The 26,905-nt window shown below is 38.9% G+C and overlaps 1 pseudogene; it reads left to right on the top strand.

Annotated features, from left to right (window-relative positions):
* LOC149203662 (potassium channel AKT1-like) overlaps positions 1-26,905 on the top strand; it is an 86,977-nt pseudogene that overhangs the window by 38,230 nt on the left and 21,842 nt on the right.

A 26,905-nucleotide genomic window follows, 5' to 3' on the forward strand; every position in this document is an offset into this window, starting at 1 on the left:
TAGCCTATTTTGGAGCCTCCCTACGAACCTTACACAACACTTTGTCTTGTTTCGTCAAGTACTCAAGCTTCAGTGTTTTCCTTGCACAAAGGCAGCCTGTTGATCACAATCGATCCATTCCTCTCACAGGCTGCTTACTCTAACTTAGTCCAGCTACAGGCTAAGCAACTTCCCCTAGAAAATTGCATATTCCTAGAGGGAAACCAGCCTTCCATCCAGGAATTGCACAATCCTCTCTGACAGCCTGCTGGGCTCCAAGATTGCGCAATCCTGTCAGCCAACCCTTCCAACAGGATTTGCGCAATGTTTCCCAGCAACATGTTATTCAACTCGAGATTTGCACAAATCTGGGTAGCATTCAGCTGCTCTGCCAAGAAATTATGCAATCCCCTTGGGCAGTCAGCCCAGCTCCAAGCCAAGAATGCATATTTTTCCTGAGAAGTTGAGCACTCGCATGCATGAACGGTCCAGTTGACCAGTTCCACCCGAGACCGAGGAAACTTGACTTGCATGCATGCATGACTTGATCATCCTGGAATAGCAAGAGACAACACGAAAAAGGCATATCCCATGATTCAGGGAACTATTTTTAGTAGCTTGGGGTTACATGCAAAGTTGTTTTAGAATTTTCCCTACAAGTGTCACATTTTTCTAGATTTGTGGGATGCGCGTCATGAGACCCAACTTATTTATTCGACTCATCAGAGCTCATTCATTCACATCAATATTGGAGCTTTGACATCCCACAACACATCTAGGACTCTTCAACACATCCGGCTCAACTATTCATGGGTAAGTGGCCTCAACATGTCTTTTTCAGCATTTCTATCGTTTTTGCGTATTCGCTTGTGTGAGTGTTATTTGCTTGATTTCTTTTAATGCCTGTTGTCACTTACATATATTATAGCTTTTCGTAACTATGTTTCAATTTTCATTACTATCTCACTACTCTCGCATGCATGAAACTGTTTTGAACGGACATTCATCCAACCAGCGAACGATCTCACACACATGCATGTGACTATTTGTTGAATCTTCCATTCATGTTTTGCATGCACTGTTTATCACTTATTCTATCACTTAGTGTCACCATGCATTTCATCGACTTACCTGCTTTCAGTTTCCCATCGGTGAGTCGGGCCAACCTTGGTCCAATCTCTGCCTTCACCAATGCTGCATTGCTCAATCAGGGGAAGGAAGGCTCACCTTCCTCTTTAGATTTGTGCATTCTGGCCCAGAACTGGCCTCCTAGACTATTTTGCATATTCCTGGAGGACAGTGGCTTCTTGGCCCAGGAAATTGCCCAAATCTGTCCCTAGGCCAACAATCCTTCCCAACTGGAATTGCGCATTATGCAATCTTAGCATCCATCTGCCCAACTGGATTGTGCATTTCGCATATCCAACAACCATTCTAGCCTCCCAGATAGCATAGACTACCTTTTACGTAGTTCTAGCAGCCAATCACTTAGCCTCCCAGTGAAATTTGGGCAATCTTGCTCATCATTTTCCCGGGTATGTGTTGTGTCCTTCCCCGGATTTGCTTTGTTTTCACTGACATATTCCTTTCCATGCATGCTTCTTGTTTCCAGATCTTTCAGGTGTTCATATATTTCAATGGCTTCCAAGAGAACAGGATCTCAGAACATTGATGGTATGGCAGCTAGAGTAGCAGTCGAGTAGATGTCCTCTAGTTTTCTGATCTATGAAGATATGAAGTTGTATCTATTCAAGGACATCAAAATGAAGTGGCAATAGGTGAATGAAACATTCATAGGTACTTTTGGGGAATACCTTGAAGGCTTTCAAGTGTACGTGAACATTCATAAGTCCGACTTGTACCGGATTTCATGCTACCTGACATTCCCATGCGTGGACATGATTTACCAGATCGTCTCTCACACTGACCCCGAGACAATGACATTGAGAAGTGTCACTGGGACGAAGCTTGCAACCTTCTAGGCATGAGATTACGACGAGATGTATAAGATGATTGAGCCCATGACTGTCATGACTCCCCTGTTCAGCTTGTCCAACAACAGAGGCCACTCCAGAGACATTCTGAAGGAATTGGTAAAGGAGCCATCTCATTCCAGGATGACCCCCAATTAGATCTATAAGATGACGATATTGAGGAAGGAATATTAATACTTGGTCATATTCACATGTTGACTGAGTGGCCAAGCGAGCACTCACACCTTCCCTCAAAGTTGGGTGGTCACACTAGACTAACTGGCTAGAGAAGGAAGACCATGCAACTGGTCTGGCATACTGGCTCATTAGCTGAAGGAGCAAGTCACAAAGGCTTGGCAGTCACCTGAAGGCATGCATGTAGAGGTTTATATGTTCACCTACATTCTAGATGGAGTCTGTGTCTGATAGTCCCGGGCTTAAAGTGGGCATGGTCACCGACGGAGACTATTGTGACCACATATTTCAAGTTATTGTCCAAGTCCAGCTTCAGAGGAGTGATCATACGGGTGTCCGACCATCTTGTCACCCTAGTGTACAAGTTGATATTCAAACGAGATCCACCTTGCATGTCAGAGGAAGCAATGAAGGCATTGTTAGGCATTGCATATTGGTATGCCTCACTAGATGACACGTTCATCCAAGTGTTCAGTGCAGAGAAGCCTCTGTATGTTCTGCCAAATTTTGCGTTGGATGTGCTTGTCATGTAGGAAGTAGTGTATCATATCTCAGCAGGATTAACAGCTAGACTGCAGCGGAAGAAAAAGGCACCTTGGCCCACTCTTCCATTGCGGATTGGGTTATACGAGATCTAGAGCATCAAGCAAGTAGATGTCGAAGCTAAACAGATGAAGAAGTACCCGTTCGACCTCCAAAGCTTCAACCCGTATGACCCACATTGCATTGTGAAGGATCACTACATGAGAGTTCAGTTCAATTGGATCCATGGGGCATGTCATTGGGCCAAGGAGGACTCATGGAGGTATTGCTTCAATTCCTCCAAACCCAATGACAAGGTCGGTTTCACTGAAGAATAGTTAGCACAACAGCATGAAGCAACATCACGGAGAACACTAGTAGTAGCAGCAACAACAAAAGCAGCAGAGCCAAGCATGCTTATGCGTGACAAGGGGAAGAGAAATATTGTTGACCACATGGAGGAGGAACAAAGTTGCAAGTTCCGAGCAGATCCACTTGTAGAACAAGAAGCTATGGCTATTCAACAGAAGAGGCAGCAACTCGACAAGCCAATCACGTGAAGGCAGAGGGATAAGAAGAGAATGGAAGAAGCAGAGAAGGAGTTGCATGAGTTGAGGGAGAAATTCCGAAAAGAAAAAGAGTTGTGCCAACTGGAAAATGAAGCACAACAAAAGCAGATTCAGCAAGGCGCATCATGTGCAGACAGACGAAGCAAAACTCATACAAGTAGTTGATTCTTCTAAACAGCTGGCATCAAGTGAACAGGGTGAACCCTCGCAGGGGCAAGACTTTGCTTAGGAGATAGAATAGGCTCTTGAACCGTTGGATGCAGACATGGGGTAGCAGGAGTTGGAACAGGACACTGACCTCATGCCTCACCAAAGAGAGGTCATCTAGCCTTCTTCAATGCATCCAGACGATGAGCAAGTCTCAGATGACCAAGGAGGCACTGAGATCCTTGGTGGTCAACCGGAAGCAGAGATGCACAACATCTCCTTTAACGAATCTCATCACAGAGTTTTGCACTCTCAGAGATTATCAACTCCGGAAGACCAAACAACCCCTACGCAATTTGAAGAGAAAGTGATCATGACTAATGTGCACAAGGATCCAGTTGTGTTGGCCGATGCTACTAGAGTGTATGCCGAAGCCACTAGCTCCTGTGTTCATTTTCTCATCGCTAAGAATGAGTGAATGGCGAAGGAACTATAGGTGGCCAAGGAGGAAGGATACTTGGTGACAAGGTCTGCTCAAGCTGAACTAAAGAAGGAAATACTAGATGAAGTATTGTCCTTGGACATGATTATGCGAGCATTGTACTCCAAGTTTGGTACTGTGCATCAAGTAGTCATTCATCTCCATGGATGGCAGCAACGATGTGCAAGAAGAGTACACATCTTGAAGAACATACATATTGTTGTTGATAACATGTGAGCATGGGTGATGAAGTACAAGGGAGCACCGCTTCACTTGCCAAAGATGATGAAGGCTAATGCGATCGAGCTGCAATCACATATCCAGAGTGAGGTCCAGAACTATGAAGACCAACTGCAACTCATCACTAGCATACAAGCTTCCCATGCACGAGTATTCAAAATCATGGAGGTTATAGTGCACACTCATGCGATCCCATCACTTGGGACCCTCACTCAGGTGAAGACCAAGAAGCAGGTCCAACAGGAGGTCTATCCAAACTAAAGGCAATAATGTGCATGCTCACAGACAAGTTGGACAGAGGAGCCCGAGCAGTGTACCTAGATGCTATAGAGGCAAGGTTTAGGTTTCAGACGGGTAACACAGCAAAACACACGAACTCTCTCAAGGACTACCAATCTTGGCATCAATATGTCACTGTTGATCAGCATGAGGATGTTGAGAAGTTGGACTTCTTTGGTTGTCTAAGTCCAAATGATGTCTAGTTTGGCTTGTCCAAGCCATTGTTCACATGGATACATGTGCATTGTAATGTTGGGTCATGTCGAGTGTAAGTGAAGTGTTAAGGGTGGATGTAACAGTCATAGAGTAGGTGAAGAGTATGAGGGTAGTTGAATGGTCACAAAGGGGAATGTCAAGGGTCATCCCACCCTTTGCTATAAATAGTCCCTCATAACTCATTGTAGAGGCTTTTGGTCATCCAAGCTTCTACTAAGACTATTTTGAAGAAGGCTTGGATAGTATTGTAACGTGCCTTGGCTTCTCCACTGCATGGAGCTAGTACATCTCTTTGGAGGAGTAGGTGGATGTGGTTGTAACGTTCCACTGTTGGGGCTAGCAAGTTTACATGGATGTATTATATGATTGTGACTTACACTTATTCATATAATAATAGCCAACACATTTTCATGTATATGTTGTTATTTTAGTTGGACTGCTCTGGTTTCTTTAATGATATGTGTTTTTTAACTTACGTACTTGTGTATGAACTGATTCACATGCAATTATACGAATCTTGTTATTAATGTGTTGCACATGTTGTTAATGTTGTCACCGTCCGTGTTGACTGCTCTGCCGGACATCAAATAGACCTTTCAGTTGAACCATGCTATAACAACCATCACACTCATCTCAGACTGATCCGTGAGTGTTGTACGTGTTATCTTACCTTCTATGATGTGACTTCTGCATCCGAGTGGATTGATCCGCTAGACGTTGTGCATATCCTTTGTGTTATGTGTTCGTAGCCAAGTTGAGACTGCTCCCTTTCAACCTGGAACTCACCTTCACCTCCTTCCCTTTTCGAAGTGTTGGAACCTCTCATACACCTTCCTTGACTCACTGCATCAATCACACCCTTGCTGCTGACAGAGTTATTCTACTTTCCTCTGTGTGACACCGCGGTCAAGGCACTACCTTATGACCCATTGTTGGGACCCCTACACCAAACTGTCTGAGGTCTAATTGGGACTTGTTACCTGGGAGATCCCCTTGACATGGTGGTAGGTCGAGCACCGTCAACACAAGGTAGCACAAACAACGACATCAATGAGTTTGAAGCTAAGCAAATATGATTTCACTAACATTGTGGATCCAACATTATATAAAGGTATGGTTGTAATTCTTATGTATTTAACAAAAATAAGACTTGTGTCATCTATGTATTTAGTCTAGTCTCTAGGTTTATGAAGACTCCAAAATAAACACACTTGCAAGAAGGAAATATAAATTTAACTTATGCAAATGCCACCAAAAACCATGTAATCTTGTATATTGTAGCATATAACATTGAGTTAGTTGGGTACATAAAAAGTGATTTGGGAGAAAATATAGATGATAAAAAGTGCATATATGGATATGTGTTTTGAATTAGGTTAAGAGGTATCTCATAATATTCAAAGAAACAACCCATTTTGTCACTTTTTGAAAGAGTAGAGTATGTGGGAGCAAATGCAATAGTTGTTCAAGATATATGGTTAAGAAGGTTACAATTAGATTTGAATTAAAAGAAACAAGAGGGAACAAAAATATTTTTTCATAACCAATCCTCTATATGTCTCTCAAACAATCAATATTTTATAGATTCAACAAACACATTTCCTTAAGATACCATTTCAAAAGGGAATTGTTTAAGGCATGAGAAATAAAGTTGGAACTTTACAAGTTAGAGGAGAAACTTGCAGACATATTCACATAATCATTTTCAAAGGATAATTTTGAGCAACTAAGAGAAGATTAAGAATGATTGATTTCAACAAACACTTGAATGATACCATAGATATCACTTCAGTCTTGCAACACTAAAGTTTCTTTGCAACCATACCTCATGATATTACCATTAGTTTAGAGAATTAAAGCTTAAGGGGGAGTGATAAAAATGAACACGATGTCAAGTATGAAATACATGCCCTATATTCACCTATGCAACAACTAGGCAACTTCTCTTGCCTTCCACTCATCTACCAAATGAGTAGTTTCTAGCCTATTTCTTAAATTTCAACCATGGAAAACTATTAGGCCTCACAAATATATTTTAGCTAGTCAACAAAAATTTAATACATATTTTAATTTGATAAATAAATTAAAATTTTATTTATTTAATATTTTCATATATCTACTAAAATTTCTTTAATTTGTTTATTTAATATTTCTATTCAAATTTTAGTATTATTAATGTATTGTGCTTCAAAATATTACTTATCAACTCTACACATTCCACTTTTCCATAATAAACAGTTTGCAATACTATGTATCATGACATTTTCCTAACCATGTGTCATGTTGATGGATTCTCCTTGAATAGTAGGTGTACTGGAATTCTATTCCCATAGTTGGGAAATCCTCCCACCCCAAAGGAGGAGCCAAATTCCTTATGAAAAGGTGTTGATGTCTTACACACATTTTGGAGCAACCTCATGGTGTATTTCATGATGATCTCTCTAGGCATTGTACCATTAATCATTGTGTCACCCTTAGAACATTGATAGAGAAAATTTGGGACAAAAAAGGTGAAACAACCTATTTTTGTTTTGTGGGCTTTATGAAATCCTTTAACATAGTGCCTAGAGACAAACTATGAAACAAAATGGAAGAGTTGGGTATCCCAGATGAATATAGAGTGGCAATTCCTAAACTTTATGAGAGGGTTAGAGCTAAAATCATAATAGAACAAGTGAAGGAATGTTTGAATGTTTTGGTAGTGATATTGGAGTTAAACATGGATGTCCTATGTCCCCCACTTCATTTGATTTATACATTGATAGGCCAAAAGCTTGGTTAAGCAAAGAAAATGGAAAGCGTGCCCATTTAGTAGGCTATGTGGTTAAGATACTTTTATAATTGGATGATATTATTCTAATTTCAAAAATAGAGCAATGATTAAGTGAAGACTGAGAGGGATTAGAACACTTTTCTCAAGAAGTGAGGATGCAAGTGAACATTTCCAAGACCAAAGTTACGATATTCTTGTTAAATAGAAAAGACAAACTGATCCCCTTTCTTTTTGTAGGAAGACCATTGGAGATAGTAAAAGAACAAAAATAAATTGTGATTGACTTCCAATATAAAGTTAGTTGAGAAACTTGTAAGGTGAAGAGGATATAGGGAGGATGGAAAACCTCATACTTACTCCAAACAACGTTCACAAAAGCTGAAATTTTGGGTTGGAAAAACTAAGAAACCGTTTTGGTTTGCTGGTTACATCGATTGTTCTACATTATTGTGAAGTATGAGGAAGGAGCATGTCAACTTGCAATTTGAGACAACTAGAAATAATCTAGAAGTAACTAATTACTAGCAATCTCAAAGTTAAATCCACGGTGTAGTATGAAATTCTTTTAGTTGAAGTACGTACTATTCCATCGGAGGTGACAATGATAATTAGGTGAATAATCTATTTAAAGAATGTTGAAAACATGGATAACTAAATATGGCCCAAGATAGCTATGGATGAGGACTTACACTGTAAGAAGAAAACATGGATGAAGATAAACAAAATGTGGTTGAGTAAATAGTGTTATCACTCAGAACATTTCCCTAGAAGTTCCCAGAAGAAGGAAAGGACCGAGGTAACCACAAGCCAACTTTTAAGCATATGCTCTAGCCAACCTATGGCTTAGAGAGGGCTCTCTCTATATGATTTAGCTTTGTTTGCTGGGATTTTATGCTAGTTCTGAAGGTTCAGGGGGTTTTGATTTGTATTAAAGGTTGGATGGTGGAATCCTTAAAACAGATGGATAGAATGATGTATTGGGACCATTGGGCTATGGAGTCAAAGAAGGGCAGCAGAACTAGAATTAACTCACTAAAGGGAGTGTTCAAAAGGTAAGCTAGCAGAGTAAAGTGAAGGTCTTTGGGCCATATGGGTGAAATGATCTTAACCAAGGTGAGAGAGCACTTAAGAATTCTTGGGCCAGGATTAAAATGAGGAACAAAGGATAATCATGACCAAAGGGAAATTAAGAATCCTTTGATATAGATTACATGGAAACTACCTAAACTAAGGAGCAATCAAGGATTCCTTAATTTAGATAATTAGCAGAAAACATTAAAATGCATGATAGTTAAAACAGAGTGCAATGAAGAAAATTCTGAGATATCATTCCATATTATAGCATTCAGATTTCAGATACATTAAAGATTGTGGAAAAACTTTTAAAGAAAGATAAAAACACAAGAGAAAATATTTTCTGCACTTCGCTCTACACATGAATCCCGTGAAATGTCTTGTCTTTATTCATTAATCCAGCGTGCTGGTCCAAATGGTGATACAATAACTTATAGTCTTTTCATTAAAAAGGTCTATAGAAATGTCTAAGAATCCACCCTACATATTTCAAATGGTGAAGTATTTATACAAAATTTACAAAATATCTCAAAACAAACTTGAGATTTAATCTAGGAAATACAAAATATCTTCTTGTGGGAAGATAGAGACAACTATTGAATTGTTTCATGCTGTCCCTTTTATTGTGGTACTGTTGGGTTTTACAGTTGGCTTTGTAGCCCTTTATGCTGGATTGCTGTTGTGGTCTTTTACGTTGGAATCTTCTTTGACTTATACTTCCTCCTGATACTCTTTAACCATGCTGACCTGCTTTCATCTGTTTACCTGGTTGTTCTACTTTTACTGTGCAGTAACTTTTTACTATACATTTCTCACAGTAAATTAGTCATCTTTTCTCACCATTCTACATCAAGTAACTTGACATTCATCATCCTCCTATATATCTCGTTGGCCTCAGTATACTTGGAAAAATTGGGTTTAGTGGTGAACAAGTGTTTTATCTCATGCTGGAGAAAAAACAAGCTCTCAAACGTATTATACAAAACTTTGCCTATTGGCAGTGATTTTATAGATGAAGTGCTAGATTGTTCTTTAGCCAACTGCCTGAGTCTATTATCATAGTCTAGTTGTGTCATAAGTTTGTCATTAATGACCAATGGATTGGGTAATCCTTTCTCCCTCAAAATTTGGAGTTTGGCCATGAATCTATCAATGGCTACCTGCATGTTGTGGCACTTTTCTTCTAAGTTCAACATTAGGTTTCTTTTGGAAAGGACCTTCCTTATTTCCAAAATGGTTTCAGCCCTGTCTTCTATATTTAGCTCCTAAAGCTCATATCTGTTTTTGCTGTTAAGGAAGTGGATGAGTCTATTGGCATTCTCAAGCATGTCACCCAATTCCTCCTTGACTTTCTGAATAGCTACTATAGCTATCTTTATTAGTTCTCTTTGCTCAAAAATAACTTGAATAGATGGCCAAATATCCTTAATGGAGTCAATGATATTGGCCCATAACAGTTCCTTGGCTTGTCCAAGGGGTTTCTCCAACGTCAAGTCTTTCTCCATAGCTTTGACTCTTTCACTCATTCTGTTGGCCTTTTGTGCCTCTTCCTTTTGCATAATTTGGGAAAGTTTGTAGTCAATTTCTAAACTTGCCACCTTTTCCTTCTATCTATTCATTTCTGTAGCCTGAATTGACATCTCTTCCATGGCTCTAGCTAACTTTGCTGCTTTTTCTCCCGATGCACCTTCTATTGTAGACTCTGCTATAACTGGAAATGTTGTGGCAAGTGGAGTTGTAGGTGCTAGTGAAGTTGCGAGTGTGGAAGGGACTATAGTAGATACTGTAGGAATGACATTTGTAGAAGTTTTGGCAATGTTAGTTTGTTTTAATTAGATCAACCTATGTTAAGTTATGGTATGTTCTATGCTTATGACAGTTTACTTCTTTTTCTTATTATATTCCACCGATTAGCAATCACATGTACATAAAGTAAAGTGCAGATAGAACATTAAACGATCGGCAGAAAACAAGCCAAGACAAGAGACACAAGATGTGGCGGCTAGCCAGGGATAAACCCCACAATGTGTGGGGAAACCCTTTGATCAAATCTTCTTTTATCTTCAATAATTCAACAGAGAGAAATAGTACAATAAATCTGATTCATATCAGCAGTAGCAAATCCTAGATCGATAGCATCAGTATTAGTGGTTTCATTATCAAACTGGGGCAGACCATATCTCACAAACCGACCATTGGATTGACTTCATTCCACCACCAAATGTTTCAGCTTCCAGAGGAGGTTCAGATGAACCTACAACACAGTTCAAATGAGGATATCTTCTAGGCCACGCAAGTCAATCTTTACTTCTGCAGTTGCAGCTTCAGTTTCAGCAGTTTCCAGCTTCAAACTAGGGCAGTTGATATCTTGCAAACCGTTCGTCTGATTGACTTCATTCCACCACCAAAAGTTGTGGCTTTCAAAGGAGATTCAGATGAACCTACAGTGCAGTTCCAAAGAGGAGATCTTCTAGGCAACGCAAGTCAATCTTTACTTCTACAGTTGCAGCTTCAGATTCAGCAGTTTCCGGCTTCACATGTGTGAGAGAGAGAGACGCATTTCAGCGCAGTAGAGAAGAGAATCATATCTGCGCAGTAGAGAGAGAGAGATGTGATGAGATGAGTGCTTCCAAATGAGGAAAAGTCCTCTTATATTTATACACAACGTTGGTGGGTGAATAGATGCGATTGTTGGGCTTCTGAGCCTACATGAGTTGTAGGTCGGCTTGATAATAATTCCATAATCAAAATAAATTCATATCTCCATGAATACTTATCGGAATCGGATGATCTTTATATCAATCCTACACCTCTCGACGAGAGGAATCTAATAAAAATATTATCAGCCATGAATAAGATGACCCACATGAAGTTTTGCCTTGGTTGCCAATTTTAACACTCCCTCTCAACCATGGAGAACTTCATCTGCAATCTGTCTATCGATCGTTACTATTCATCCATCAAATGCATTGCCCTGTACAGCCTGACCCTTGCCCTGCTCTGCTCTATTCTGCCTGTTATTCTTTGTCTTGATCTGCCTGCACTGATCTGTACTGTTTTTCTCTGTTTTGCTCTGCTCTTGCATTGTTCTGTTCTGCTCTGCTTTTGTCCGAATTATGAAGAAGAAGAAATGATCGAGGATGTATCATACTGACTCAAAGTCAGTCTCAGAGTATGTACCACTGGTCCCAGACCAGTCTCAACCAACCCAAAGTCAGCGTCATAGTGAGTACAACTCCAATGGTCCCAGACCAATATCATCCTCCACTGACTCAAAGTCAGTCTCAGAGTATGTACCACTGATCCCAGACTAGTCTCAACCGACCCGAAGTCAACATCATAGTATGGTACAACTCCTACCACTGGTCCCAGACCAGTATCATTGATCCCAGATCAATGGAGGTCATCCTAGCGTAGGGAGTACGGTAGTTACAACGATGCGTCCATTGGTACTACTATGGTCCCTAACTTCATTTCCCTGCTCATTGATCAGATGAGAGGTACTTCCCATGAGTCCCAGACTGCATGGGTAGGATGCCTCAACAGGAGAACTAATCAATCCTGTCCTCACAGGAGAACACATCAATCCTGCTATAATTGCCATGGAGAACACATCAATCCAGGCCTCACAGGAGAACACTTCAATCCTGCTACAATCGCCGTGGAGAACACATCAATCCAGGCTGCCATGGAGAACACATCAATCCAGGCCTCATAGGAGAACTAATCATCCAGCTACACAGGAGAGCGAATCATCCTGTCCCACAAGAGAGTGAATCATCTTGTTCCAGTGTGCACCACCAGGGGAGGGTGAGTCACCCTGTGGTCATATGTTGCTCCAGTAATAACCGCAAGCCCTCAGAGCTCCTAGAGCTCAATGTATGCAACATGCAGTACCCTTGTACAAGGGTTTCTTGCCGACTCCAAGTCGTTTGGGAAAATCACAAATTAGATATTTCCTCGGGACTTTGACAGGTGTATCAACCTCTACATCATCTTAATGTGATGGAGCCTCCTTGCTCATCAACTTACCATATCCCAGATGATGTCTATCTGCTGGAGCAATCGACGAATACAGGATTCCTCAATAATCGAATCCCACCTCTGGTTGTTATAGAGAATCACAGTGGTATCCAATGTAAATCCAAACAGCTCACTGAAGAGCTTTCACAATAGGACTGCCTCACACGAGGTCATGCTAGCAGCAATATATTCTGCTTCGGCGGTGCTCAAAGCCACCGACTTCTACTTCCTGCTCATCCAGGATATCGAAGCAGATCCCAAGGTGAAACAGCACCTAGAAGTGCTCTTACGGTCCACCACATTTCTTGCCCAATCAGCATCAGTATATCCAAGTAGTATTACATCTCCGACAGTGTATCTTAACCCATTGTACCACGAAGATATCTCAGAAGATTCTTGGCATCAATCGAGTGAGGCTCAACCAAATATGAGCTCACAATGCTAACTGCAAAACATATGTTCGGACGAAGGTTCACCAAGAACATGAATGAGTTTTTGAAACTTAGAGGCATTTCCCAAGTCTGGTCTGACATCACTACCATATAACTTCTAAAGGTTAAGATCCTAGAGGTAGTCACAGGCTTGCAGTCCATCATACCAAATCTTTCCAATATCTTTACCACATATTTTCCTTCAGATAGGAAAATTTCCCTTGGCTTCTGCCATACTTCAATTCGTTGGTCCTTCATTTCAAATTCAGAAGCCAGTTCTCCCTCTTACATTTGTGAATGAGAGGGTATGCACCTGTTAGAAAGAGGTCATCCACATAGAACACCAGTATGAGAGGCTTGTCATCTTCAACCTTAAAGTAAAGGTTAGGATCGGCTTCACTCCAGTGAATCCCAGCTTCATCAAGTAGCTATCGATCCTCTCATACCATGCTCGGGGTGCTTGCTTCAGCCCATAGAGAGCTTTCTTCAACCTGCATACATGAGATTTTAGATCATAAATCTCAAATCCTTCGGGTTGCTCCACGTAGACCTCTTCTTTGATCGAGCCATGCAAGAACGTAGTCTTGACATCCATCTGATGTAGGTTCCATCGTTGTGAAGCGGCAAGGGCTATGATCGAGCGGATGGTCGTATATCTGGCAACAGGTGCAAATATCTCATCATAGTCTATACCTTCCTTTTGGGAGAAACCTCGAGCAACAAAACGAGCCTTATACTTTTCCGTGCTTCCATCTGCTGCATGCTTTATCTTGTAGAGCCATTTGGAAGTAACAACAGTCTTGTCCTGGGGTCTGGGAACTACTTCCCAAACATCATTCTTTATGATAGAATCATATTCTTCGGTCATAGCATCCTTCCATACTTGATGCTTGATGGCATCTGAGAATGATGAAGGCTCATTTTGTATGATCGTGCTCATGATGGTTAGGTATCCCCGATACCTGTTAAGTTTCTTACTTTGATGGAAGGTTCCTCAGGGTGTAGCATGTCCTTCAGCATCATCAAGTATCCCCCTAAGCCATGAAGGCCTCTTCCTAGAAGAGGAAGGCTCATGTGGATGAGGATCAATCGGATCCATGGGTTTTTCTACATCAGGCATTGATTCATCATCCTTTTCTTTCGGTTCCCTGGTGTCGGCTTCTTGAGAGCTCCTCAAAGTCGGAAGATTGATCACCTTGCGGAGAGCCATATCTTCGTCAAAGGTGACATCATGACTAATTATGACTTCCCTTTGACCGGCTACATAGATTCTATAGCCTTTAGTATTTTCACCATAGCCCATGAAAATTCCCTTCTTTCCACATGCTCCCAATTTATTTCTTTTCTCTTTCGGCACATGAAAGTATACAGGGCTTCCAAAAATTTTAAAACGAGAAACATCAGGTTTCTTACCGGTGAATTTTTCTTCAGGAGTCTTGGAACCCAATGCTTGATGAGGGCATCGATTTTGTACATATACGGTAGTGTTTGCAGCTTCAGCCCATAGAAACTTTTGAAGTCTTTGATCATGTAGCATGGCCTAGACAACTTCCATCATCGTGTGGTTCTTCCTTCCCACCACACCATTTTGCTCAGGAGTATGTGGTGTAGTAGTCTCCCTCTTAATGCCAACCTCAGGTATGCTTGAGTAAACCAATTGTAATATATCGGAGGTCTTGCTTTGGCTTGAGGGGAATGGTCCCCTTTTGAGCTTTCCTTTGGCACATCCCGTACTTACACCTTCTTTCTCTACTTGGAATTCGGACATCCCTGTTACCATCTATCTTACATCGAGTAGAGCTTTGTAATGAAGGTGGGAAAACCTCTGATGCCAAAGTTCGGACTGAAGCATTGTTACGCAAGACATGACTCCTAGCGGACTTCCATCGACCTGATATAATGAATCAACACTAAACCCAAGAGTAAAGGCATCTTTAACATTATTTTTCCATATACATACCTTGCCATTGCTGAAGGTTACCTTGTAGCCTCTGTCTTCCATTGCCAAGATGGACACTAGGTTCCTTTTAAGGTCAGGTGCATTTAATACATCGTGGACTTTCTAGCCTTCTTGAATGGTTGTCCTCTTCCTCGATCTCCAGCTCTCCTCTTACCTTTGTTGAATTTGTCATTCCTTTGATTTGCCATCAGAGGGATTTTGATCATCGTCCTGGTGTGAGTCCTTTCTTTTCTTTGCATGAGAAGAAAAGGCAGCAGGAGGACCTTTAGGCATGGGCATTTCTTGCACTTCTTCCCTTGTTTCTTCTTGAATGCATCTAGCCATTAATTCCTCGAAACCAGTAATTACATTATAGTTCAGAAGAGTAGTCCTGAACACATACCATTCATATGGTAATCCTCCAAGAGTTGTGAGTGCAATTTCTCTGTCAGTAATAGTTTCCCCAATAGATAGGAGATCGTTCTTGATCTCAGTGATTCTTAAGAAGTATGCTTGCATACTTTCATCTTTACCATCCTTGATTTCCCTCAACTTATTTCTAAGAAACAAAACTTGATTTGCATCATTAACTTTAAATAAACTCACCAGTCTGTCGTAGATTTCCTTGGAGGTGTCTAGATCAGAGATGTAGGCCACCAAGTGCTTGTCGATAGAGTCCCTGATGATCTTCATTGTTTTTACTTCTCCATTTTTCCATTTGTTCTAGGCAGCAGCAGATGCATTTGATGAAGGCTCAACAATATTGCCTCTTACATGGTCCAGCACTCCTTGATCTTCAAGGGTTAGATCGATAGACATCTTCCATCCGTGATAGTCAGCTTTCTCACGGAGCTTGTCTTCAGCAGGAAAGAGTGTTTAGGACCCCATAGTTCTTTTAGGATAGCCTTGCCAATCTTCTCTGCAATGATTGCTCTTGCTCTTGCTCGGGCTTTGTCTTCACCTCAACTCTGATACCATGTTAAGTTATGGTATGTTCTATGCTTATAACAGTTTACTTCTTTTTCTTATTATATTCCACCAATTAGCAATCACATGTACATAAAGTAAAGTGCAGATAGAACATTAAACGATCGACAGAAAACAAGCCAAGACAAGAGACACAAGATGTGGCGGCTAGCCAGGGACAAACCCCACAATGTGTGGGGAAACCCTTTGATCAAATCTTCTTTTATCTTCAATAATTCAGCAGAGAGAAATAGTATAATATATCTGATTCATATCAGCAGTAGCAAACCCTAGATCAGTAGCATCAGTATTAGCGGTTTCATTATCAAACTAGGGCAGACCATATCTCACAAACCGACCGTCGGATTGACTTCATTCCACCACCAAAAGTTTCGGCTTCCAGAGGAGGTTCAGATGAACCTACAACGTAGTTCAGATGAGGAGATCTTCTAGGCTACGCAAGTCAATCTTTACTTCTGCAGTTGCAACTTCAGTTTTAGCAGTTTCCGGCTTCAAATTAGGGCAGTCGATATCTTGCAAACCGTTCGTCGGATTGACTTCATTCCACCACCAAAAGTTGCGGCTTTCAAAGGAGATTCAGATGAACCTACAGCGCAGTTCCAAAGAGGAGATCTTCTAGGCAACGCAAGTCAATCTTTACTTCTGCAGTTGCAACTTCAAATTCAGCAGTTTCCAGCTTCACATGTGTGAAAGAGAGAGACCCATTTCAGCGCAGTAGAGAAGAGACTCATATCTGCGTAGTAGAGAGAGAGAGATGTGATGAGATGAGTGCTTCCAAATGAGGAAAAGTCCTCTTATATTTATACACAACGTTGGTGGGTGAATAGATGCAACTGTTGGGCTTCTGAGCCTACATGAGTTGTAGGTCGGCTTGATAATAATTTCATAATCAAAATAAATTCATATCTCCATGAATACTTATCAAAATCGGATGATCTTTATATCAATCCTACACCTCTCGACGAGAGGAATCTAATAAAAATATTATCAGCCATGAATAAGATGACCCACATGAAGTTTTGCCTTGGTTGCCAATTTTAACAAGCTATCCAATTATTTCTCTGTTTCTCTTAGTTGATCATTAAGTTTTAGGACCAAGTCCATCAACTCTTCGTGTCTAGTTTGGCTATCTAAGACTTCAAGTGTTTGAGGATGTTGCGACTGAGGTATCTTCAATTACTTCTTTAGTGCAGCAATATCATCGTTCTTCTTCTTTATAAACTGCTCAGTAGCTTTGGGTGAGCCCGATATGACTATGGACCTTAGGATTTGGGCATGACTGATCAGACGATGGTCGAGTGAGGGAATAGCTTGAGTGAAAAGGGATTTACATGGGGGTTTCCACTTTTCCTAGGTAAATGGTGTCAACCATAAGAAAGTGGGGTTTTATTAGGGAGATGAGGGGAAATGAAGGGATATGAATTTTTTTATGAAGGGGATTCTAGCACTTGTGCCCATAAGTCATTAAGCCGAGGGTCCGGTCCCTCCAAAAGTAAGAGAAATGCTTTGAGCCTCTTTGACTTAAAGGATTTGAGTACTTAGAACTCATTTGTGGGAAATTAGTAAGTAGAGGGGTGAAATGATTGAGGGGATGTTAAATAAACCAAGTTGTAAACCATTGTCCTTGCTTCGTTTACTTCTTATGCGCATTTAAAGGATGCATTAAAACATGACATAAGTGCTTTTGTGTAATCACATGATATTTCTGCAACCTTTCTTCTACTTACCCATTTACTCACTCTACCATTTCTTCTTCATTTTATTTGGGGTGCATTTAGGATAGCAAACCCTTATCAATTATTTTTCTTTTACAAAGCAAACTATATAATTCTAATCTTATATCCCCAAGGGCTCAGATTACGTTGATGAGCTCCTTTTATTTACTCTACCTATCTAATGATCTGCCAAGGTTAAATTATTTGGTCAAATTTTATTCTCTAACTATAAACATAAAATTCAAAGCATGGTATAATCAAGATTAAACAGTTTGATTACCATGGATTGTGGCATGAATAACAAGATGCACACAATAATTATTATGCATAAAAGTAAATTGTAGTGGCATTTTGACTTGCACACTTTCATGGTCTCTTTTGTTTTTTGTGGTTCATATATTTTCATTTTTTGACCTTTTCTTATTCTTCTTTGTCCTTCGATTATTTTTTTAGGACATACCCTCTTTACATTTTTTAATATGGAAAACATTTGCAGAAAGCAAAGGTATGTACAATATTACAAGGCTTAACCCCAGTCATTCAAAATTATGACTCCTATTGGTATAGGAACCTAACAGTGGCTCCAGTTGGAGATGGCATTTTCTAGTAGAATGTGAAGAACTTTCTAGACCAATAGCCACTAGTTTGTTGCCGATGTTAGCTTGCAAAGTGTTCCTCCATGCATCTGCATTATTGATACTTATGACAGTAAACCTTTAAATCTTAGGGCCTTGTCTTCGAGCTTCAACTTCAAAAATCACCATCCAATCCAAACTAGACTTTTGAAAACAGAATATGTACAAATGGGAAATGAAAATTCGTAACTCGGCTCAAAGTAGTGTTTAAGCATTCGGCCATTCATTGTCCCACCTTTTGCTTCTATACCATCAAGTTCTCTCAGGAAGAAAGCATTATTTCCTCTGTAAGCATAGATGAAATAGGGACCTTTCCATAGTAAATCAAATTTCCCATGTTTACCTTTGTCTTCCCTCCTTGAATCCCACTTGAGCACCTTGTCACCAAGGTATAAATCTTCAACCTTGGTTCTCTTATCAAAAATCTTTTTAACCCTTTCCTGCACAACTTGTGACCTAATGTAGACGTCTTCTCTGGTTTGTTGAATATGAATAGTTTGGTTGATTCTTCTTTGGATACTATTGGGTTCAACTTGAAATTCTTGAAGTATCTTCATTACTGGTACTCCCAAAGAGGATGGAAAGACAACTTCCATCCCATAAACTAGTTGATGGGGAGAAGTACCAATTGAATTCTTAGTAGTCAATCTGTTTGCCCATAAGGCATTGACTAGATTTTTCTTCCAAGTTTTCTTATTGTCCTTTAGTAACTTCTTGATGATGTTTACCAGGCTTTTGTTTGAGGATTCTACCAATCCATTTCCTTGAGGGTAATAGGCTGTAGAATGGCCTAGGGTGATATGATACTTATTGCAGAAATCTATCATTCTTTTGGATTTAAAGGTTGTTGCATTATCAGTAATGAGCTTAGTTGGACATCCAAATATTGATAGAATATTGGTTTCAAGGAAGGTTATGATAACAGTGTCTGTGGCTTGCCTTGAAGGTATGGCCTCTATCCATTTTGTGAAGTAGTCTGTGGTTGTGAGGATCCATTTGTGCTGGGCAGAGGAGGGTGGGTGAATTTCACCAATGAAGTCTAAACCCCATTGTTGAAAAGGTATTTCAGCAGAGATTGGCTTGAGGGGTAAAGGTAAAAGCTTTTTCTTTCCCTCAAAAATTTGACATTTGTGACAAGAGGTCACATATTTCTTGACATCAGAAAACAAGGTAGGTGAGTAGAAATGAGCTCTAAGGATTTTATCTACAACGGTCTTCCAGTAAAGGTGTCCTCCAGAGTCACCTACATGAAACTCTTGTAAAACTCTGTCAGATTCATCTTTTAATAAGAAATTAAGAAGAATACCTTCATGATCTCTTGAAAACAAATCATTTTCTAATATACAAAATTTCAAGGATTTCATCTTTAAAAACCTATTTTTAGTCCTAGATAATTCAGGAGGAGCTTGTAAGTTCTATAAAACATAAATAATATCAACATACCAAGGTGATTCAATAAAGGCCTGGTTGATTAGTGGAGTCACCATCTCCTCTCCATCATCTATTGCTGCAATAAAGTTTATATCCAACGCCTAACAGTTTGATTCAGCCATGAGCTTGGTTAAACCTTTGCCATTGATTAACTTAGTAGGTTTGATTTCTATATCATACTCTAAAATAGTAGCAATCCATTTTCCCCTCTTGCCATTAGGACCATCCTGAGTTAGGATGTCTTTGACCACTGAATTTGGAATGTAGGCTACTATATGAGAATATAAAATGTATACCCTAAAATCCTGAATGGCTTTGACTAAAGACAATGCTTGCCTTTCCATTATATTGCATTTTAAGGGGGAATCTCTCAGGGCTTTGCTAAAGAAAGCAATGGGTTGCTCATAGCCCTGATCATTTTTCTACAATAAAGCTGCAGCTATTGTGTGCTCAGAAGCAAAGGAAAACAAGATGAAATCTCTGTCAAATTTAGGACTGATTAACACATGTGTTTTAGTTAAGGCCAGTTTAATGTCTTCAAAGGATTTTTTAGCCTCGACAATCCATTTTATGGTTGAATCATTTTTTAGCATATTGTTGAGTGATCTAATTAATTCTGATAGATTAGATATAAATCTTCTAAGAAAGTTAATTTTTCCTAAAAAATCTTGTAACTCTCTAATGTTCCTCAGGTGTTGTATCTGCAAGATGTCTTCTATTCTCGTAGGGTCTATTCTTATACCATCTTTTGAAATTATGTGACCTAACAACTTTCCTTCCTCTAACCCAAACAAATACTTCTTGGGGTTTAAGGAGATTCCAAATTTCCTGCATTTAATAAAACCTTGTCTTAGATGATCCAAATGTTGATTGTCATATTTTGAAAAAACAGTAATATCATCTAGATATATCACAAGGTAATCATGAATTTCTTTTGCAAAGGCTATATCCATAGCCCTCTGAAAAGTGGCTTCTGCATTCATTAGCCCAAATGGAATTTTCACATACATAAATGTGCCCCAAGGAGTAGTGAAGATAGTCTTGGGTTGGTCATATCGATGAACCAAGATTTGATTGTAACCAGAAAACCCATCCAACAATGAGATTCTGGATGATCCAACTACCCTCTGTAAAATGTGATCCGTTATGGGGAGAGGGTAATTGTCTTTTAGTGACACTTTGTTGAGGTTCCTGAGATCCACACAGAGTCTGATCTCACCATTTTTCTTCCTAGTTGGCACCAAGTTTGAGACCTAATCAGAAAACCTGATTGGTGCAATTATTTTGGCATCATACATCCTCTAAATTTCTTCTTTAATTGAAGGTAATAAGACAAGATTTATCCTCCTGAGCTTTTGTTTGAAATGCTTTTGATTTTCTTTAATAGGAATTGTGTGCTGGATGATGTTGGTGTCATATGATTTGAGGTCCTCATAACTCCAAGCAAAAACATCATGAAATTCTTTCAACAACTCAATGTATTTTACTTTTTCAGTGGGAGGTAATGATTTTGAAAGTTTGATCAGTTTAGGATTTTCACTAGTGCCTATATTACATTCCTCTATATCAGACCTTACTGGTTTCATTTTAGGTTTTCTAGGAACATCATTTGAATCAAATAAATCTTCTAGAGGGGTTAGTCCCTTTGGTAAGAAGATATCCTTGGGATTAATTACTTCGGTTTCTTCATCGATTATTTCATCAATCTCAATTTGCTCTAAGTTTTCTACATCTGATTTAGTAAATTTAGTTGGGTTAAATCTATCTAATTCATCACCTTCTATCTCATTTATTGCTAACTCATCCTTAGAGTCAGGAGCTATGGATGTATCAGTATCTATATTGTTATTTACAAACTCTTCTTTTGAAAGAAAAAAGTTATTTATCTGTTTGTCATTAGAAAATATTTGCCAATTCTTCAAACTATCTGGAATTGCAGGTCTATGCCTAACTTCAGCAATGTATTGATGGTTAGGTTGGAAGGGTAATTTGCAAGTGATGTCAAGCATTGCTAAACTATGGGCTTGCATATTGTGTTTTTTGGGGATTACTGCAAGTTTTGTTTCCAAGAAAGTGTTAAGTATTTCTACAATAGTTCCTCTATAACAACTTAATCTAGGGTCCTTTGTCATATATACAACATCTATTTGTTTTATAATTAGTTCAGAGTCTCCCATGACAAAAACTCTTTTAGCTCCTAGATTCCTAACTAACTTAATACCTAAAATTAAAGCTTCATACTCGAACATATTATTGGTACATTTAAAATTTAATCTATATGCATGGCCTTCTGAGTGATTATTTTCCAAATTATATATCCACACTCCTGCTCCTGCTCCAAACTTATTGACTGACCCATCAAATTCAAGATGCCATAATATCTCATGCTCATAATTTTCACTATCTGGTGCAACAAACTTTTCATCACTTACAATAGTTTGTCCATCTTGTTCATTGAAAAATTCTGAAGTTTGGTTAGTTTCATTTTGTGTAGAAACTATAATTTGTTTTGGTTCTGTATTAATACTGTCTGAAATTTCTTCTGGTGTATGATCAAGATTATACAGGATAAAAGAATCAATCTCTGAGTGTATGGAGTAGATGGGAAAGTTTTGAGGCTGATCCTGGCTACTTACCATATATTTCATTAAGGTTTCTCGGTATAGTTTCTTAGGTTGTCAAAAAACAGAGATTGTTGCATATGACATATCTAGCTGTAAGGATCCCTGAAGTTTGGCTCCCCATGATCTGGATAACAACATGCCATACTTTGGTGGGATGTCAGCAACTACAATATTCATAAGGATGATTTTGGCAAGATATTGGACTAAAGTAACACACAAATCATTAATCAATCCTAGACACTTTACTTGACTGGAGTCAAATGAGAATAAGTCTTCATAAGGCCTTGTAATGTCTAGGTTTATTTTCTCCATCACTGATTTAGGCATTAAGTAGTGAGAGGCCCCAGAATCCAACATTGCATTGTGTAGAATTTTATCATGGATACTAAGGCTGATGTAAAAAGGTGGAACTCCTCCTTCTAATGGTTTTCCATTCACATCTGGGCAAAATATGAGTTCTAGTTGGTCATCAAACAAGTCGACAGAATCCTCATTTTTAGCAATGTTTAAGGTTTGGTTTATCTGTGATTTGTAAGTTTCATTCTTGATTAGTTTTGATAAAGGAACTGAAATATTTAGCTTTGCTATCTCTGCTCCTAGATTGAATGGTAAAGAAACTTTTTCTGTTTGAAGGTTTTGGATTTTTGAAGCAAGGATCTGAGTAGACTTATCTTCCTTTCCTTTATTAGGGATCTCCTTATGTGAATTCTCAGATCTGGTGTTTTGAGTTTTGTCCACTGGTTCCTTAGGTGGAATTGAGCTGGATGGTTGATCAACAGAAGGTTGATCAGAGGTTATATCTACAATGGTGGGACCAGAAGGATTTGGGTTCTACCTGCGGAGAATTTGAAGAATCGTTGGAATAGGGGCCTGTTTTAATTTCTTAGGTTGATTTTGTATTGTTTTCTTAGTTTGGTCAGGAACATTAGCATTCTTTCTGCTTCTTAGATTATACTGTTTATGTACTTTAAAATGGAAGAATCATATCCCTGTTTGTAATCAAATGACTCTCCATACTGGATCTGTAGTTGTTGTAACATATGCAATTCCTACTCATCTTGGGTGAGAAAAACAGTTTCATCATCATTTATTCCCATTAATTTAATTTGTGGGTCTTGTTGTGGGTCTTCAAGATGTGATGTTTCTGCATAATTTTCTTCAAAAGGAGGCCTAATGTTTTGATCCGGTCCATTTTTCCCAATGTTTTGATTTTGGTTTTTTCTAAAATTCGGTTTTCTAACTAGAGGTTCTTGTTGGTTATCCCATTGGGGTTTCCTTTCTATGTTTTCTATTGTATCCATCAATCTTTCCATACTTTTGGCTAAACTGTCTATTTTAACATCAGATGCTCAAGCTTCATTCTTCGCAGTTCTTCTTTTTTCATTTCTAACTCTAGCCCTTTTAGCTAACAAATTAGCTTCAACATTAACAACTGCACTTTGCATTTCTTCTAATGTTGGGGGGTTTCTTTCCCTAAGTTGGTATGCTATATCTGTGTCAAAACCATCAGGGAACTTTACTAATGCTAAGTCAAGTGGGGGTATAAGATTAACTAGGATGGCATTATATATACTATTGAATCTAGTGCAGTAATCTTGAATAGTTTCATTAGGTCCCCTTCTAATATTTTCATATTCTGAGAGGCTTTGTAGGGGATTCTTTTTCTTTTCCCATCTGTTCAAAAATTGTTGATGGAATGCTTCTAAACTATCAATACTATTAACAGGCAATTCTCTAAACCATTTCCTAACATCACCAACTAAAGTCTGGGCAAAGAGTCTCATTGGAACATTATCTATGTCAATTTCATGCAACTCAAAGTAATCTATTATCTTGTTGACATGTTGCTGAGTAGCATAATGTCCTATGCCATCAAATTGAACAATCTTACTTTGGTACTCTGGTGGCATAGCACCAAGTTGGGCAAGTAAAACAAGGGAGCATATCTATTTGCCATGGCTGTAGGCTGGGAGGGGTTAAGATGTGGATGAAGAGTGGATGAAGAACCAGGACTAGTAGGTGATGAATGGGAGATGATATATTGGTGAGGAAGAGTAGGTACAAATGGTGGTGAAGAATGGACTTGAGAAGTTATTATTGATGAGGTAGAAGGGAACAATGGTGAACTCAAAGTAATGGAGGATTGTTAAGAAAGCTCAAGGGATGTGAAAGTATTAACGGATGATTGTGGAGATTTCAGAATGTACTCATCAATGGATTTGTTGGCCTGTTGAACTTCAAGGTCTGCAATAAAGTCAGGATCTAGAACAGTTTCACTCAGTGCATTTTCAGATTTTGTTCTAAATAATGATTGTTCAAATGTCACATCAAAGGGAAGTTCTTCTAAAAATAACCACTCATTAGGACATGAATTATCTTTAACTAAAGGTGTCTGGCTAACTGAACTTTCTTCTTTTTTGGATTTTCTTGAAATTAGGTTTGGATTATCAACTACTAGGGCAGGATTTGGGTCTGGATTAGCCCTAGTAAAATGAGTCTTCCTGAAAGCTAGAATTTCAAACTTTTTAATTGTTTTTTGGTGAGATTTTTCAAGAGAACTTCTAACAAAAGACTTTAAAAGGCTTAAAATGAAGATTTATGGTTTTCTTAAAGCTTTATTAAATCTGAGGATTTGAGATTCCTCGGTATGGTCAGCACTATGTTATCACTCAGAACGTTTCCCTAGAAGTTCCCAGAAGAAGGAAAGGACCAAGGTAACCACAAACCAACTTTTAAGCATATGCTCTAGCCAACCTATGGCTCAGAGACAGCTCTCTCTATTTGATTTAGCTTTGTTTGCTAGGATTTTAGGCTAGTTCTGAAGGTTCACAGGGTTTTGATTTGTATTAAAGGTTGGATGGTGGAATCCTTAAAATATATGGATAGAATGATGTATTGGGACCATTGGGCTATGGATTCAAAGAAGGGCAACAAAACTAGAATTAACTCACTAAAGAGAGTGTTCAAAGGGCAAGCTAGCAGAGTAAAGTGTAGGTCTTTGGGCCAGATGGGTGAAATGATCTTAACCAGGGTGCGAAAGCACTCAAGAATTCTCAGACCAAGATTAAAATGAGGAGCATAGGATAATCATGACCAAAGGGAAATTAAGAATCCTTTGTTATAGATTACAGGTAAACTACCTAAACTAAGGAGCAATCAAGAATTCCTTAACTTAGATAATTAGTAGAAAACATTAAAATGCATGATAGCTAAAACAGAGTGCAATGAAGCAAATTCTGAGATATCATTCCATATTATAGCATTCAGATTTTAGATACATTAAAGATTGTGGAATTTTTTTTAAAGAAAGATTAAAAAACAAGAGAAAATACTTGTTTGCACTTTGCTCTATAAATGAATCCTGTGAAATGTTTTGTCTTTATTCATTAATCCAACTTGCTGGTCCGAACGCTGATACGATAACTTATAGTCTTTTGATAAAAAAAGGTCTATAGAAATGTCTAAGAATCCGCCCTATATACTTCGAATGGTAAAGTATTTATACAAAATTTACAAAATATCTCAAAACAAACTTGAGATTTAATCTAGAAAATACAAAATATCTTCTTGCAGGAAGATAGAGACAACTATTGAATTGTTTCATGCTATCCCTTTTATTGTGGTACCGCTGGCTTTTATGGTTGGGTTTGTAGCCCTTTATGCTGGCTTGCTGTTGTGGTCTTTTACGCTAGAATCTTTTTTGACTTATACTTCCTCCTGATACTCTTTGACCCTGATACTTGGCAAAATTGGGTTTAGTGATGAACAAGTGTTTTATCTCATGCTGGAGAAAAAACAAGTTCTCAAACCTATTATACAAAACTTTGCCTGTTGGGAGTGCTTTTATAGATGAAGTGCTAGCTCGTTCTTTAGCCAACTGCGTGATTCTATTATCATAGTCCAGTTGTGTCATAAGTTTGTCATTAATGACCAATGGACTAGGTAATTCTTTCTCCCTCAAAATTTAGAGTTTGGCCATGAATATATCAATGGCTACCTGCATGTTGTGGCACTTTTCTTCTAAGGTCAAAATTAGGTTTCTTTTGGAAAGGATCTTCCTTATTTCCAAAATGGTTTCGGTCCTGTCTTCTATATTTAGCTCCTCAAGCTCATATCTGTTTTTGTTGTTAAGGAATTGGATGAGTCTATTGGCATCCTCAGGCATGCCACCCAATTCCTCCTTGAATTTCTGAATAGCTACAGTAGCTATCTTTATCACTTCTCTTTGCATAAAAATAACTTGAATAGATGGCCAAATATCCTTAATGGAGTCAATGATATTGGCCCATAACAGTTCCTTGGCTTGTCCAAGGGGTTTCTCCAATGCCAAGTCTTTCTCCATAGCTTTGACTCTTTCACTCATTATGTTGGCCTTTTGTGCCTCTTCCTTTTGCATACTTTGGGCAAGTTTGTAGTCAGTCTCTAAACTTGCCAGCTTTTCCTTCAATTTATTCATTTCTGTAGTCTGAATTGACATCTCTTCCATGGATCTAACTAACTCTGCTACTTTTTCTCCTAATGCACCTTCTGTTGTAGACTCTGCTATAATTGGCAATGCTGTGGCAGGTGGGGCTGTAGGTGCTAGTGAAGCTACCAGTGTGGAAGGGACTGCAATAGATACTATAGGAATGACATTTGTAGAAGTTTTGGCAATGTCAGTTTGTTCTAATTA

Source organism: Pinus tabuliformis, chromosome 2_1 (genome assembly GCF_031772625.1).
Source record: "Pinus tabuliformis cultivar Carrire ecotype Pingquan chromosome 2_1, CPIR1, whole genome shotgun sequence".
Lineage (NCBI taxonomy): Eukaryota > Viridiplantae > Streptophyta > Pinopsida > Pinales > Pinaceae > Pinus > Pinus tabuliformis.